An 18846-nucleotide genomic window follows, 5' to 3' on the forward strand; every position below is an offset into this window, starting at 1 on the left:
CCAGGTACATTATCAGAAAATAACAATCTGGGGCATAAACATCCCAAGTGTGCACCTTCTTTATGATGTCAAACAGAACAAACAATACATGTATTTTCCCATTATTTTATGTTTGATTTTTTTTTTCTTTATTATTATTACGTTAAGCTGCCTGTGTTGGATTTGTAAATGGTTTATGACTGTTACATTATGGCACCTTCTTATCCAAGCAGGTCTCTCCTGATGGTGCCCAGCACTGCAGGCCAAACAGTGGCGATGGGAGGTGAAATAAAGAACATGTGGCCACAGGTTTCACCTCTGACTGATTTACATGAATGTAATAAGCAATTCAGCACAGAAGAGTTTTTTAAAAAGTTATTTTCAATGGGAGAGCATAAATACAATCCCCTAAACTGTCCAAAATTAAGACCACAGAGAATACTCAAGACTCTAAAGGCAGTGGCTCCTTCTGTTAAAATTCATAGTCTTGTGATGGTAATTCACTGGAAAAGAGGAAAGACAGGAATCAGCAATGCAAGTAGGCAAAGGTAACAGTCTTCATATTCCTGCTATGTTTGGGATTTTTATTTTTTTTCTGATTTCAGCACTTCTCCACTGCAGTGTTACATGTATATTCCCAGCTGTAGAAAACAAGCAGCTGAGCAGGTTTTCATCAAAAGAAACTTTGCAGGACTGCAGTGGCAAAGGATAGAAAAATAGATCTAACTACCAAGATAAAAGAAAGACACATTTTAGACACATTTTGGATAATTTTAGAGATTTTATGGATAAGCAAGTATCATTTTCTTGGTGACAATGTCTGTGTTTGTCTGTTTTCCATCTGATCTTGAATTAGAGACAGACCGGTCAACAGCTACCTACAGAACCCTTTAAAGAAGTGATTCCTGTGGGTTTCAGTAACCATATGCTGGAATATGCTTGATCCAGATGCTGATGGAAAAAGAGACATGGAGAGGTGTGGATTGTCAAAAGTGGAAAGATGACCCTTACAATCATGATAAACATTGCTTTTCATTTAACACTCTTCCTACAAAAACCTTATGCTTGGCTTGAATCACAGCTGTGCAAATGCCTGCTGTGACATTTCTTTTCATTATTCTAGGGGCAAGTTCCCCACTTTTCAAACTGACTGTAGTTTGAGGCCTTCTGCAACCCCAGAGGTAAATTTGGTGTAAGAAATAAAATAAAGATAAGATTCTCCATGTTTGAGAAAGCATCCTTTTTTTCAGCTAGCTGAACCATAAGTAAAGACTCCATGACACAGCTTCAAAAAGTACCTGTTTCACTGCATGATAAGAGTGTTTATAGTCATTCACTCTTTACAGTTGTGAAAATTAACAAGTATCAGTGAAATATTCCTTGGTGCAGCCTTTTCTGAATTTGCAGACAATCACGCCGTATAAAGATATGCTACCTGGATGGATTTTTTTCCTTTTCTGTGCCAAAGAATACTTCTGCATATAACTACCACTGGATTAAGTATATGGATATTTGCAGTGTAATACTACCTGGGAAATTACTTAGGCAGTGTCATCAGCTATGATATAACTTTATAATAGCTTGGTGTTCAAAGGTGTTGAGCTACCTTCATTTTCAATTGAAGTTGATTTTCATTATGACAATCAAAATGCTTTAAAAATCAGTCTTCAGCTGCAGTAAGAGAAGTAAAGATACAAGCAACAGACTATTTGTAAAAAATAAGTATTGGTAAAGCAATCATGATGATTTAAAGTCTAGCTGATGAAGCTACTGATTGTTTTCTGTATCTTTTCACTTTGTTAGGTTTTTCTTTTTTATTGTTTCATTGTTTGTTTTCACTTCTGCAGTACCCTAAAAATGAAGAATCAGTTCATTAAGGCAATCTTTAATTTCTTGTCCAGCTCACTGTACAACCTCAGTTACAGCTGGTGTTTCTTTCAGAGTTCACTCAACATGGCAAGTTCCTTGTAAACTCATCGTCTGATCACTGCAGTTCCCATGCTAGGAAGCATCACCTGGGAGAAGATCCTTGATATTCCTCCTCTCCCTTTGCAGTGAAACATTTGGGGAGCACCATGAAGCAGCTGCACATGGACTATTAAGCAGTAATTTGCCACCTTTGCACGATAACACAGAGCACTACTCAAATGCAAGGGTAGTTGGAGCCTGATTCTTCAAGCCCCCATCAACGTTCAGTCCTGAGGCTGAGGAAAAACATGAAAGTAATTTACTACTTCTCATTGCTTGCTTTTTGCTGAAGGGGAATTTTTACTCCCAGATGCTGGTTTTAGGTACCTACCATTTCTGCCTGTCCAAAAGAGGAGTTAAAACTTAGCATGTGGTGCTATCTAGAAATGAAATCCTTTGCAACTGATGAGATAGACTGCATTTGAACAGCACTTGAAGCATGATGATAATACCTGGGCATGAATCATTAGCTCTGGAGAGTAGAACCACCTTGAGAGCTTCCACTGCATGTTAATAAGTCCTCTGGAGTCAGTAAAGTAGTTTGGCTACCACAGGTTTTGATTCCATGACCCACATTCATGGCACAGTAGCATCGATGCCTCTGCCCATTGACTTCAGTAACACTGCTTTCCCAAGTAATTGTTATCCAAGCTGGAGAAAATCTGCAGAATGTGATCAGTGGTTTGTGAAGCTATTAAGTGCTTTGCAGTGGAGTTTTAATATAAGACAATGATGTAACAAAGATATCTATTTATATTTAGAAGTGATACTGTAAATAGTTAGGATTCCACTTAATGCATTGTGAAGTTAGGTAACGTAGAAAGCAACCTGATAACAGGCAGGCTTTCAAATCCATTAAGTGCATTTGAATATTGCATTCTAAATGTCCATCTCTATTGCAATATTTTATTTGAGATTAAAAATCTATAGGACTTAAAAAAAAACCTAAACTGAATAAAAAGACAGTAATAAAAGAGAAGCTTACCAAGTTTCTTCTTTGACTACTCTTTCTCCTTCCTTTTAATCTTTATTTGACACTTTATTAAAAGTCCAGAGCTCAGAATTTCAACCCCTGGTTAATCACCACTTAATCACTTGGCATACGTTAAATACACATCTCTGCTGCATTAGTTTCCCCCCTATAATACTCTCCTGATTAAGCATCAGGCATTACTGTTCATTAACATTGGCTAAATCGGTTCTCTGAGAGCTGCCCTGGTAAGGCATCTATCTTGACTTTAACATATCTCACTTAAGTGAAGAACAGCCCATAACAAAACCTGCTTTACAAAGAAGCCACAGTAAACATCTTCAGAGGGCAATGATTGCTTCACAGTCCAGATATGAAAAGGGCACTATTTTATTTCTGTCATGAATGAAAATATTTCTTATTTCTAAGTTCCCAGATACTTTGATGTAAATCAGCATACTTTTTTTATTGATGTCTCGTCTTCTGCTCTGCCTTCTCCTAATCCTGTCTCTAACATAGATGTGGTCAATCCACCTTTTAAAATAATTCCAAGCATAGATGCTAAAAAAAAATCACATGGAACCACAGGTCACCCTTGAAACAGAAGTCAGCCTAAACTGTTTTGTGAGCTCCAGAGCAAGCATACAGTAATTAACTGTGGATAACTCAGTGTCTAATCCTGCTCACAGCATCACTGTATGACTAAAAGTCTAAACTTTGAGGAGCTGCTTTGTACCATGATCCATCTCATGACTGAGCTGGAGAAACTGGCAAGCTGTGTGAGATCGTGTGGTGTTTCAAAAGCAAACAATTACATCTTAGAGTAATTGTTCAGAGATATGTATTTGATGCTGACCACAATTAATAGATGAATGTCAATATCATGTTTTCCCACAGCACTGAAGGTAGTGCTGGAAGCAGTTTTCCTTCCACCTAACTTTTATTGGCTTATCTACATGGCACTTCCTCCTCCTGTGAATTACAGAATTAATCACAGCAGCGATATGCAGGCAGGGTTGTACAAAATCTTTGAGCCAAGATGGATGCTTGACATAACAAGTCATACAGCGACACCATAGAACCCGTCAACTGTGATCATCGCCTGGGTGCTGAGAGCAGCCTGAGAGTTTGGGATATTTTCTGTAAACACACACATCTTTATTTTTCCATGTGTTTTGCAAACCCGTATGGTGAAGGCTTTTCACACTTTTAGCCTGCAGACTTTTATTGAGTATGGAAGCAAGGTTTATAAATAGGACTTCTTCTTTTTTTCTTTTAATGCCATTTAGATCTCATTTTAGCAGAGTTTATAAACAAGCTACATTTGTTCTTTATATTGGCTCAAGAGGACAGCTGTCTATCAAGTGTGCCTGTTTACATGATCTCCTGTGGTAAGCCATGCTTAGAGACCTTCTGTGGGTTATCAGTAGCTGTTATATAAATAACAGCATATTGGATGAAATCTGTGATATTATTTCATGTGTGGTTTCCTCCCCTGCACTGAAGTTCTTTTGTAGGCAATGGTCCAGAACAAGATCCATTCACCTTTAAAATGTCTCCCAAGTCCTCTTTGAAGGCCTTATGTTAGATCCTGGCAGACAGTGCCCTAGGGTTGCAGAAATCATATGCTGGCTATCTGTAGAGGACTGCATTTCAGCTATAATGAATTAAGTGATTTCTTTCTTCAAAAAGCAGGAGACGTTTGACAGAAAAGCTAAAAAACACAGTGCCAAAGAGGGAGGTCTGTGCTGTCAAGAGGTGTCAAACTGACAGAGCTGGAGACCTAAACCTTCTGTTCCCCAACAGGAAAAAACAGATTTCAAACCACGTCACACACTAGAAGCACTGGCAGTGGAAGCATTCATGTATGTTAGCCACGATATAGAGGCACCAGATGTAGAGACGTGAGGAGATTTTAGCTGCCATCCCAATTCCAGCCTCAACTTTAGAGATCTGGAATTTAGTTCCCCAGAACTTTGTCCAAGACTGCACCATTGATTTCCGTAACACTTACCAACACTCATCCCCAGTGCTCATTTGAATGCAAGATCTTGTTGCACAGCATTTGAAGATTCACTTTTCCATTGCCCAAACATCCCCCAATTACAGAAACAAAGGAACACTTTTGGCACATGTTTAACTCCATCTTTTAGAAACAGCAAATGTACGAATTTATACGAGCGCAGTCAAAGTTAAGCATGCGTTTAACCTGTGTCCTGAGTCGGTTGTTGCCCTGCATGTGGGGACTCAACGAAAAATAAAAAAAAAAGAAAACCTGATTGTAATTCTGACTTTGGGCCAGAATTTTATTGCAATATTTATAAATAATGGCATGATGGCATATAATTATTTAAGAAATAAACTAGTTTTGGAAATTTCACAGATACATAAGGTCCTTGGACTTGTACAAGAGATAAACTTGGCCCACTTTCCTGTGACTAATATATATAGTGCAGAAAGAGAGAAGGGTGAAGGAAAAGCCATTTTCTTTCATAACAGGAACATACAATATTAAGGAAACTGAAAACTACATTTCTAAAATTGTTTCCATTTCAGAGTCCTTCTGCCTATGGAGAATCAATACGCCAGAAAAGCATAGCCTTAAACGTTAATATTACAGAATAAAATTCATTTTTGATGGATTGATGGGCACATTTTCTTAAGGCCAAGAAATAATGAATACAACCTTTTTTTCCTGATAGTCTATCTTTCCCCTCTCCCTGCACAGAGGATGTAGAGAATAATAGGATACCACTTGCCTGTATATAGAAACATCCATTATTAGGCACCAAGAGGTTTCACTAGGATGTGTGGCCTCACCCCTATACATCCATTTGTAATAGCAAGGGGAATCAGAAAACAGGAAAATGCTGTTGTTTGCTTTGCTGCAGCCTCAGAAACCCAGTCAATCAAGAAAAGGTTGGCTGATGTGATGTTGGCTAATAATTCCCAGAGGATTTTATCTGCCCTAGCTACACAGTCCCTAAGCATGCTGAGCTTAAAAGCAAATCTATGTACACCCTAATTTCAACATGCAGTTTTACATCATGTCACACTTGCTTTTCTTTCTGAATCAGCAATAACTAGCCAGTGCTTCCCTAGTAATTCTGATCTTACAGATGGGCTGAGTTTGAAAAATAATAATTTAGTTATTGTCCCGACATTCAGTGATTCTTTGCAGGGAGGTAGCATGGTCCCACGTTTCTGGGGCATCTCTAAACTCCTGTGGCAGTAAGAGTTGCTTCCAAGATCACTGTGCAAGTATTTAAGTTGTATTTTAAACTGAAAGTGTTTCACCATCAGATACATTTTTATTTGCTTTTATACTTACAGAAGCGTAATTCTGATTCCACAAATTCCCCCCTTTTCCTCCCTGTCCCTTTCCTGCTTATCAATGATGTGTTCGTTATTGAAGTCAAATCCCAGTATCCTTTAGAGAGAGAAAACACCACTGGACCCAAGTGAAAGGAGTTTGTTTTGAGATTGTTTTCCTATTCAAAAATATTTGTACAGAGGAGCTTGGTTATGTGGAAAAACAATTATGCTCTATTTTGGATAAGCCGAATAGGTGATAGGCACCATGTTAGTACACTTGATCATATGCAGTTTTACTCTGTCGTGACATAGTTTATGCAAAATTTAGAGGAAAGATTGACCTTTCATTGGATGTCTCATCACAACCCACAGTTCAACCTAATCAGATTTTTAAATAAAGAGTATAGAAGCGTATTGTCAGTCTGGCTGAGTGGAAAAATAGGGAGGCTCTGTGTCAACCCCCTCCAGCATCCTTAGTTTCATACAGCCACTCTGACAGAGCCAAAATCAGTGGAAGAAAAAAAATATGGAAGAAAAAAAGTTCTAAAAGCAAAGGTTAGAGTCAGTGTTAAGAGTTCAGTTAGAAATCGGAATTGTATGAAGTCCAGAGCAACTTTGCTATCCCCTGAGATTCTTGGCATCTTATCTATCATCTCCCAGGATTCATGCTTACATGCACAGAGCAGAATATTGTGGTCATTGATTGTATTTTATTATTATATTCTGAGTGCTGGCTGAGGGACTGCATTAGCGCAGCAGACAATGAAACCCGACTTATCCAGAACTAACAATTGTCTTGGATGGGGTTAAAGTTTTCACCACAAAACTGTATGTGTTATGCTACTGCTGAAAAGCCCCAGGCCCTTTGGCAAGCTCCAGTGTGATGGCTTGTGCATACAACAGAGAAGGAACTTACCCCTCAGTCCCAAAAAGCTTACAACCTAAAGCTTCCTTAAGGAGCCTACAAGCTAAAACTTAATGCTACAGTATTACATGTTGATTCGCAATAATATCAGCATTTGCACATTGTAATATGACTTAGGGATACGTTATTGATTTTCTTCCCTAACCATCCAGTGATCAACATTTCTACTAAGCCTCCTCCATCTTCCATATGTTGTATGGCAAGTCATTGCGCGTATGCGAAACTGATCCTTCCTTATTTCTTTTTTATATTTCTTTTTTTGGTTGTTGCAGCCCCCAGATTGTGCCAAGTGCTTCCCAAAGAAAAAAGTTAAGAAATAGCTTTGAGATCTATATAAAAGCTCATTATCATTTTTTCCCCCATTCTTCTCTATATTGAACTGCATCTTTCAACTAGTGTAAATCAGCAGAGTTAGCAACTTACACAGATTGGTCTTTTGTTAAACTTCTTCAAGCTTTCTTTTCTCCTTGTTTAAGCGGGGGGGGGGGGGGGGGGGGGAGGGATAGAGGTTCATTGGTTGGCTGGTTAATGAAATTCTCTTCATTCTTTTTTCTTTCCTTTTTTTTTTCCTTAAGAAGAAACAAATGTCTTTGTAGCTAAAAAATATACTATAACACACCTCTGGTCAAAGTCTTCTGAATCATATTTGTTCTTATTTATTTTTCTGTACAACCATAAAGATCCCAAATACTTTACAGATGATTTACACTGGAAAAGAGGAATGAGCTTTAACTGGATGTCTTTGTAGGCCTTTCTGTCTATTTTGACTTTGAAGTTTGGAAACTCAAAACCTAAAATGTCTCTTACTCTTTATGGGCCCCTTCCTTTGAGTCCTTTTTTGCCAGATCTTTTGGCTAAATGTCCATTTATGTTCATGAAAGAGTAATCTTGACTTTCAATCTGTCTTAGACTAAACAGTTTATTTATTGTCAGCAGTTGCTCATTTTCCATCCATCTCAAAACCTATTTCCTGCACTCCATAGGTCCATCACACACAGAAATGCAGGTAACTATCAAAGTGGAGTTTCTTATGACCTTGAAAATTAATTGAAAAGTAAATTATTAGCTTTTTATTTCTAACCCACAAACACAGCACAGAGTACATCGTAATCAAAAAAAGACCTTTCAACAAAGTACATTCCCACTTAACGTGGATGGAGGTAAAGCAGTACAGAAGTCTCTAGAAATCCCAAGATCTCATGTATTCATACGCAGAGTTATTTATTAATTTACTTATTACTATATTTCTAAGTATCTTTGTGTGCACGTGGATATCTTAAGATGGGAAATGTTAATCATATGTTAAAAGGGCTGGAGATCATTTCATCTAGCTTCTGCCACCAGGATTTATTCTATGACCTTTAATAAATCAATTCTTGATGGCTCAGTTTCCCCATTTGTGACATGCTGATTAATAATGACCCTTAATAACACTTCTGTAGTTCAGAGCAAGGCGGTGAAAGTGAAGGCCAATCCCAACCACTTTTAATTCAACAGGTAGCACTTACTCCTGAGACCAATTTTGTCAACCTCAGTAGAATACTCAGCTGAGAAGTTTACATGGTTAAGGATCACTTCTTTAATATCTGTAAAGCTCTTCAATCCTTGAGTTTTAAGGTGGCATTTATATGAAAATTGTTTCTGTATGAAGGTCTCATTTTAGCCCTTGCTAAAAGATTGCTTCTTGCTAACCCAAATAATTAAACATTCTCTATAAGGATGGAAAAGCTGCAAAAGTTTGATGCCACTTGGCTATGGTTTCTGTATTGTTTTATTTGGAGTTGGGGTAGGGAGGGGCTTGTGTATGTGCCATTCTTGCAGGTGTGAGTTTTAACCTTCAGGAAAAGACACAAGTTGACCGACGAAATTCTCCAGTATTTTCTTTTGATGAGCCCAGTATGCTTACTGTGCTTGTAAGATTATCTAGAGGTTCCCTAATTATTATTTTGTAGTACTTGATCTATTATTTTAGTGTAGTTTTCAGCTGGGCCTAGGAAGTGATAACTACCATGATAATTTTTTTATTATTATTTTTTCTTTTCAAAAATCAATATTATACTAAATTTCCTCCCTTTCTGTTACCTTCCCAGATTTTCAATTACTTTTCCAAAGTATTTTTCTTGGATAGAATTAAACAAATTACTGCTGATCTTGACAAGTAATGACACATGCCCTATGAACTAGTAGGCTTTTTTGTGCTCTGAAAGCAGTCCGTCATGGAGCAATTGTATTTATTTGTTCTTTTAATGCTTCTTTCTCCAGAAAACAGTAAACTTAACTACCATGCATTTTGATATACCAGAAACTTCTTCTGCTGAGTTTTCAGTATGACTTTCTATCATATTGTGCTCATTCCTATTAGATTATACTACTAGATTCTTTTTTGTAAGTCCACATACTTTGTTTTCCTAAAATTCTATACCCAACAAAGATCCTAAGTACTTTCTTAACTTAAATCATATAAATACCAGCACTGGTAATGCTATCTAACTGATAGTACACATTTGTATGTTTGTAGAACACATTTGTATATGCTTTCTGAAGCTGAGCTTGGTATATTTGCCATGTTGCAATCAGTTAACCTAATATATACCACCATAAAATCACATAACAGCTCTTTTTCTGTCCATGATATGTCTGGACCATGGTGACAGGGCCAGGCTGAGCTTATGGATGGGGGGAAGGATCAGACTCGGAGAGAGTAGCCAGTGTCAGACACAGCCCCGGGATAACAGGGCAGGACCCTGGGGAAAGGATGGGATGTCAGCCCGTGGGCTGAGATGCTGTGGTACAAGAACTAATTGTGCACTGAAACATAATGAGTGGAAAGAATTTCATGCCTCCAGAATGAGCAAAGTCATGTTATTACCTTTCTGTATTTTCAAACAAAACCAAACCTTTAATTTTTTAAAAAGCATCTTCAGTAATTTCAAACAAGAGATACGAATACAAAACAAATTGGTCTTCTGTTTCTCTCCAAGTTTGTTTGTTTTTTTTTTTCTTTTTTTCAGCAAGGCAAAGAAAAATCTTTTTGGGTCTACCAGCCAAGTGAAAAATCAATTAGTTACACAGGTCTGTCTATTTGTTAGGATTAGCTATCAAACAATGCATGCATTTTGGTAGTCATTTTCCCCCCATAATAGGACATACAATGGACTACAATACCATTGGATTTTTGTTTATACCTCTCCACTCAAGGTAGCATTTTTAGCACAATTCTTCAACATGCAGACAAAAAAAAAAAAAAAAAAAAAAAAGAAAAACCACAGAAAAGAAGCAAATCCATTTACATTTAAAGAATACACATATAGCTTTGGAAAAAAAAAATGATTTGAAGATAATCCTTCAACATCCAGGACTCAGATTTCTTTTGCATGAAACCTCAAAATGAGACTCCATTTGACCCCCTCATTTAGTGGAGTTCTGTTTGGTCACTAGCAAACTCAACTGCTCACACGTAAGCTGGACAGGATTTCCTCCCCCAATAAGAAGCTAGTTAGAGGGTGAAGAATACCATATTGCCTCCAGACAGCGCTTGGCAGAGCATTATGTATGATCTTTCTCTGTCCCGCTTTTTCTAATAGCAACGAATACCTTCTCAAAACCCATTTTTTTCTGGGATACTTCTAGCTTGCAGCCTGTTAAGCATGTTAGTGTCAATACATTCAAGTAACTACTAAACAAGGAATTAGCCCCAGTGATGTACACGAGTTTCTTAGGTGAAGAAGTAACAACATGTGGCCAAACCATTAGCTGTTATGAAGTAGTCCAGCCCTGCTGAGTTCAGCGTAAAAGTTTCTACTTATAACAGAGAAGACCCTGATGCAAAATCTTCTCTGTTGGGAGGAATTCAAGAAAATAAACCTGAGAAAAACTGCATATTCAAGAGTAGTCTAAGGAAGGTAGCTTACAGGTAAAGGATCAGATAGGAAAATCATCTCGCTGCTGCCACCTGAGCTGTTCACTATGGAAAAATAACAACTGATGCACAGGGAAGTTGCCAAGGAAGGCAGGGAAGCACAGTTTCTTATGAACACTGGTTTGGACTGTTTAATATTCATCAGCAAAGGTCAGGGCCTTAAACAGAGAGCATATTTCAGGAAATTGTATGGAATACCAAGAATCAGAATAGACCAGAACTGTTGAACTTGGATTTCAAGGATCAAGGCTTCTAACACCTGAAGTTTCAAATGTGACTGGATGTTCAGGTGTTAGATTGTTTTCTAATTGTTCTATATTTTCTAGGGTTTTTTTAATCTGTGCATATAACCCTAAGAAGCTGCATGTCTGAAAAGCATGATTATTAATTACCAGGAATCCAAGTTATTTTTAATTTATTTAATGCTGATGGACTGAATTGTGTGATGGGTAGCAAGTAGCAGTGACTGGCAGGAATAAACCAGTTGCACTGAATGGGAACAGGAAGGATTTTGCTCAAGGAAACGGCAGTGAAACCCATCCTAATAAATAACTGAGCTGAGTTGACTTAAGCACTTATAATGCCAGTGTCTGTGATAAGCAATGGAAACATTAATATAAAATGCTTCACCATAAACGAATAAGGTAGAGTTCAGAATGATATATTGCCATACAGACAAACCTAGCATGGCATGCTTTTAAAGTGATGTTTATAATCATTATTATTTTGGTAACAATAGGGGGGAAAAGAACAGAACAGCAAAAAATTGTTTATCTGCTAAAGAGGAACTGCAATAGCAAAGTTTTCTGATAAGAACCTACATAAGGATTTAGCCTCAGTGAAATAACAACTGTGCTCAGATACAAATGCAGTAACTAAGAACGTGGTTGTAGCCTGTTCATTTCTAATTCTACCTGTATGTTACAGTCAGATGGTGAAAGCAGTAATTTCATGAAATAACTGAAATTTTCAGACATTTCATGAAATGACCAGCATTATGGGTGTTCTATTACACTCTTTGACTGTTTCACTCAGTCATTAACTTAAATAACTGGTGTTATTGTGAGAGTCACATTGGTGTAATTTTTATCACTTACATTTAGGCATCTGAACTTAGACATACAGGTCATTTTAGGCTTTCACCATCATTGAAGGAAAGGTGGCATGACCAGTTGTCAAGCCAGCTGATCTAAGTTAGCTACCTGGTTTTGAATGAGATGAACTATCCTTTGGATATACTGATCTCATTTTCCCTTGATTATGAAAGAAGTTTAATGTAATCGATTTGGATAAAGATACTTACACATTGATTAATCTTTGTGACTCCTATTTACTGTGTTGCTTAGCACTATGGATGCTCACAACTGCTGTGAAAAGTATTTCTATCATGACATAGTCTTGGAGACATTAACTTTCTACACTGTGGGTTCTTTGCCACAGAGCACTTAAATGCATTTTAGCCATTTTCTCCCTCCTTTTGGCGTACATTTCCCTTTCCCAGTGTGCCGTGTGACCTACCAGGTAGAATCAGTATTATATTCCTTTTTCTTGTGTGTTTTGATCAGTACTAATTAATTGACACATCTTTCTTTACCCAGCTTGGGACATTTATTAATCCTCTCCATAGTCAGGGCTCTCCTAGAATCCCTAGACTTAAAAATCTGCCCCTGTTGTCACAGCCAAATTCTACTGACAAATGAGCATGTTAAATGCCTTCACTGCCTTGAAGAAATTCTGTCTTATATTCCCAGTAAATGCAGCATTTGTTGGTCCTTCCCCTTCCAGGCCAGAAAAGACTAAGAGCCTGTCTTTATAACTGCCTCCCTGGGAAGTAAAAAGTTTTATCTTCTGACAGCCATGATAAAGTGGTATCATTCGCTGGGAAGACAATATTAGTTGAAGTATGGATGTGGTGAATTTCCATGAAGCTATATGACAGGTTCACTCTTTCCTAACGAGAATCTAAGAGGTGCCAAGGGATTCTGACATCAGTTTAGGAAAGTCCAATATGGTTCTGATAGAACTGAGAGGCTGGAAACTACATCTCAAAACATGTTCCCTGGCTGTGAGTACATACGATAGCAAGGGAAGTGCAGCTGTAGATTTTTCTGAGTCCTAGGAGGAAGGCAAAGCAGCCACATGCAACACAAAGGAGAGCTTGTATCTCCAAGAGACTTACTGTATCTCCTGAAACTGTTATAAAAAGCTGTGCTCATCCCAGGGAAAAAGCTTTATTTAAATGGGTAGGGTTGAAGTTGTGAATGGAGTTAAAGATCACCCACCAGTCTTAGTCTTTCAGCCTTTCCAGGCTGCAATACATGGATAGGGTAAATATTAGTTCCTACTTCATCTGCATATAAGACCCAGAGCACGTCAGAAGGCACTCACCTCCACACCTGTTCACAAACTGGGTGCTCTGAATTTCTTAGGAACATGCTTTTCAGTATGTACTCCTGCCTGTTCTTTTGGCTCTGGGATATTACACAGAAGAACAGTTGAGAAACAGGACTCAGCTGTTGAGAACCATTTCCTTTCATCTATAAAACCTTGCCACAAAGCCGTACTCCAGAGGGGAGCGGGGAAGACCTGTAATGACATGGCAGCCCAAAGGAGACTGTTAAGGTATTTCACCACTTCTTAATGGAAACTCTGGACACTGAGACCGAGGGAATACTGGTCATGGAGGGGCAATGTTTCTCATTCACCTAACTTCACACCTCACTTCTGTTTTACAAGCTGCAGGTTGTTACCGTGAATATGTGCAGGTATGTCAGAACACATTTGAACTGCTGGAATACGCACCCATGCCAGCAAACATTATACAAGCAGTAGAGCTTAGCAACTCATAGTCCCACTGAACACACTGCCCTCTAGAAGGTGCAGAAACAATTCAAAGTCACCTGATAGAAATCACATAATTTTGAGGCAAAACACAACCCCTTTGTGATTCTTCCTGGTCCTGGTCCCATAAATACCCAGAGGTTCCCTCCTTCCATAGTCAAAAAATGTAAAAAGACATTTCCTTCAGGTTTGGCTCCTTTTGCCTTTTACAGTCCACCTTGAGAGATAAATAAGCAGCTGAAACATCCTTTACAGGCTGTATGGCTATGAAGCAATAGAGAGATTTGCCCTGAACTACTACAAAACTAGACACTAGAGAGCAGCTGAACTGCTGGAGAGGAAAACAGAACATGATCCTGGACAAGAAACAATTCCTGGGCTTGCTCCTAAGGAGGTGAGAAACATTGGTTATTTGAGCTTGGTTTTGTTGTTGTTTTTCTTTTCAGATGTCATCCAGACATTTCAAAAAATATTTGCCTTCTAAGTCTTTTTTTTTTTTTTTTTTTTGCTTTTCTCTTGAGTTTTCTAGGATTTTTTAAAAGCTCAACTAGGTTATTTACAAGTTAGCTCATTTAAAGATTGAACACTAAATTCCATAGGGTTTTTTATTTATTTAATGGAATATTTAAAACCTTCCTGGGAGGTTTGTCTGTTGGTTTGGTTTGTTGAGGTTTTTTATTTAATGAAAAATTATTTCACTATTTTTTTTCCCCATATTATCTATTTGACCATTGTTTTAATTTTATTCTGATACGGACAGAATTTACCCATTAAGTGTTTATAGTTATGGTTTTCAGTAAAATGTCTGCAATTAGACCTTTGACTCAGTAGCTGTGAGGCCAGATAATCTGATTTCAGAACTCACACTTCCCACATGATCATAGGATCATAATCTCAGTTGTGAGGAAGTCCTGAATGGTCATAAGGGCTCCAATCTGGGCCAATTTAAAAATTACATCATTTGGCTTAGACCTTTGTTCATCCAAGTTTTGAGTATCTCCAGCAATGGAGATTTCACCTTCTGGCTGGGCCTCTGCTTTAAAGTTTAACCATCCTGATTCTAAGATTATTTTTCTCCCTAATTTACAACCATAACTTCACTTTCTGTAACCTGTGTCCATCACCTCTTGTTCTTTCTGTGTCTACCTCCAAAAAGAGTCTGGCTCTGCCATCTGTTTAACTACCTAATATCTGTTTAATGACTTTTACTTACTCCTCTTTTCTTAAGACTGAATAAATCCAGCTCTTTCAGTTTCTCCTTGTATGTCTTATGCTCTGGACACCTTGGTAGCTGTCTGCTGGGCAAGCCTCAGTTTTCCAATACCTTTTTCATACAGGGGAGATGCAGTACTCCATGTTTGGTTTCACTAGTGTGGAATGGAATATAATAATCACTTCCCTCAACCTGCTGCCAATGCAGTTGCTAATGTAGCTCAGTATGTGGTTAGCCACCATCTTCACAAGGGTGCATCACCGGTTCACATTCAACTTCGTGTCTAGCAGGGCCCCCCAAGTCTTTTTCTGCAAAACTGCCCACCAAGCAGCCAGTTCCCTGCTGGTGGGACAATGCAGAAGTGTCTCCTTTCACTGTTGACAGTGACTAGAATCAGAAAGCTCTTGACCTGCATAAAAACACCCCAGTCTTGGCAGCATTCACTGTCCCCCCCACCAAAGTCCAGAAAGACCCTGTAAATAGAACCGGCTACAACTCTTTCAGCCTTATGAGCAATGCACATCCACCAGATCAGGGGCCATGACAAGGCGGTAGAAGTTGTATTCCTTCAAGGCACAGCTGCCACAAGATGGGATGAATTGAGAATGACACTTTTCTTACAAGAATTTAGAGCTTTAATATTGAGCTTCACTCACAATGGGAGAAACAGAAATTCAGAGAACTGTGATCGGGAGAATGATTTGGCACAAAATGCGTGATAAAACTGTTGTGCATTTCTAGATGGCAACAAAATGTAATTATATATTTGAACTGAACAGATGTATTATATAGGAATGGTTTTTAAATTATTAGAAATGGTTCAAGGTAGTAAGGGTACCTTAAACCCCAGCTTGTGTTGCCCAAGTGTTTAATAACAACACCACCAAACACCTTAGCTTTACTTGGATATATTCAATGGGTGGAAAACTAAACCTTCAATAGTTAAATTATCTTGGATAATAATTCCAAAGGCAGGATGTATCTATTTTATGAATGTTGGTATTGCTAACTTCCAAATAATCCAAGATTTCAATGATAATACTCTTGCAGCTAAATTGATGACCTTCAATACTGATCCAAAACCAAAATAAATCACTAGAAATATTTGAAACATGAGGTAAGGATCTTATATTCTTCTTACCAAAGCTTAAAGCCTAAACAAGGTTTTAAATTAGGAGACTACATGGTCTAATTTCCACCTAAAGTGGACAACACAGAAACCTGACTCTCTCCAGAGACAACCTTGTATCACGTGAGTTGCTGAGTGATGGTCTCAGTCTGTCCAGTGAGAAAGCAGACGTGGGTGACAAAGCCTCCAAGACTTGTCATTTACATGCAGTGATGTTGGATGAATTAAAATCTTAGCTTCTGCAGCTGACAGAAACAAGACATATTGAGTATGTGTTATGGCTGTATCTGGTCAGAAATATGTTGACAAATTAAAGTGAGGGTACAGGGTTCTACTGAAATAATAATAATTAAAAAAACTTCAGGAAATAAGATAGATTTAATTTACAGTTTAATTTAAAGTAATATGGGAAGGATTCTGATGGCATTGTAATGTCTCTTTTCAATATTTGTGGAACAGAAACTTGATATATGTGTTGTAATATGATTTTTATGTTGCTATAACATTTTGTCTTAGATTGTAATATATAGACAAGTTTTTAATGACTTGAATAAAGATGTAACTTCATTATTTTGTTAAAGGGAAGTATTTTGAGAATAAATATTATTTTTTCCTAATAAACATTTTAGGTATATTTTATCCAGTTCAGAAAAAAAGCCAAACTTCATCATCTCAGAAATTGTTGATGAAATGGAATTTGCTTCTTTTTCACACCTTTAGGTTTATATTATCTATTTATTGCACTATTTTTCATTCAGCATCTGGTACTCATTTTCAGCTGAAACTTTCATTGTTGTGATGGTTGATTACTCATACCAATTATTGCTGTTCTGGTTTTACTCCATTTGAAAGAATAGGCACAACAAGGAAATGCATTATTACCTATTACAACATTTATTATGGTTATTTATATGTGTAGGGAATATATGCAGATCATTATTCATATGGTAGTTAGATGGTTCCAGTATCTTGAAATTTGCTATTTAATATCAGGCTACACCAGTTTCCCCACTTTATGTATCAGAGATAGAAGGAAATAATGATTAAAAATCTTGCCCAGGGTTAGGGAAAGAAAATGACTTGGAGCAGGGACACAAAGTCTTCTGGTTCTAATTGTTTCTAGAGCAATATGTTTCATTGGACTGAGATTAAATACAACTAAGAGTGATAGAATAAAGGAGTCTCAATGGTAGAAATTCGTCTTATTCCTTAAGCTATCACATCAAGGTTACTCCTCAAGGTTCAGAAATTCCTTGCCACAACAGGTTCTCCGCAAGTGACTAAGAGCATGCTAAACTTTGAAATCTTAGCTAAGTGATATAAAGGATTCATTGTGCACATGTAGTGCTTTAGATACAAACTGTTGATCCAGTCTAAGTCTGAATCTAGCCGCACTAAAACTCCTCTCTGAGAAGGAGTTTATACCACAAGGAGGTTCTTTCTGAACCTCATGACTCAATGGGAGGGTCTCCCTGACAGTTTTGTCTGAGCCAGTTCTCTGTGCAGTAAATAAGCAAGTGTACCTTGCCATCAGCTCTTGTTAAACCACTGTTGCATTTTTTATCAAACGTTGTTAAATCTGTTTTATACCAATAAGCATATTGCTGCTTCTGTCTTACTAGTGAAGTGCGTCACTGCATCTGTGACACCAAAACAGACAGTTTTCCAGATCACCAGAGCCAGTTGAGGTAATATTTATCTGAAGTCCAGAAAGTCTGAATACAGCAATAACTACAGAACAAGCCAGTTCTCAAGGAAGTCAACAGCAGCTTTCCAGACCATTTATTTGGGTTGGAAGATTGGTGGTTCTGCTTTCTCTTTAACAAAATTTAAATTGTTGAATCTGAGGGCAATGAAAGAGACTTGCCAACATTGAATATGAGCGGGAAGATTGTGTAAACTGTACCAATGTTTTTCAGAAAAACTGCTCATATTTTCTTAATAGTCTGGGATCCATATTACCACAATGGAAGTAGGGCACTGGTAGGGTGGTTATGCCATTATATGTTCAAAATTGCATTGGAGTAAGAAGTATTAGATCCCTCTGTAGCTGGTGATTAGGAAAAAAAAAAAAAAAAACAACCAAAAACAAACAAAAACAAACAAAAAAAAAAAACAAAACAAAAAAAAAAAAAAAAAAAAAGAAAGAGTTATAACTCTTAGGAAGTAAGAAAGACAAAAAAGTTTCCAGTATTAATTGAATGCATAAAATTTAGGCTCCTTTTTGGTCCTCTCTCTCCCCACCCACCTCAATTAAAGATTGGTTTTAACTTTTAATAGGTGGTTAGGAGAAATGAATCCTGCTCTCCACTCTAGTTCTAGACCCACAGACTATAAACAACTCAAAAATGGTGAAAGAAATGAAGACCCGGAGCTGGGTTATAAAAAGGGTAACAAAGACAGCAAAGACCAGATATCTAGCATATGTAGAACACATTGCATATAGTAAACTGGGATGTAGTATGTAGCTGCAAACAAGGAATAAAGAGCAGTGTGTATGGGTAGTTAGAAAATACAGAAATAGCCCATGCCAATCACCCCAAAAACAGAGGAAGAAAGACTAAACCCCATTTAACGTTACCATTTT

This window comes from Falco punctatus (assembly GCF_963210335.1).
Source record: "Falco punctatus genome assembly, chromosome: Z".
NCBI lineage: Eukaryota > Metazoa > Chordata > Aves > Falconiformes > Falconidae > Falco > Falco punctatus.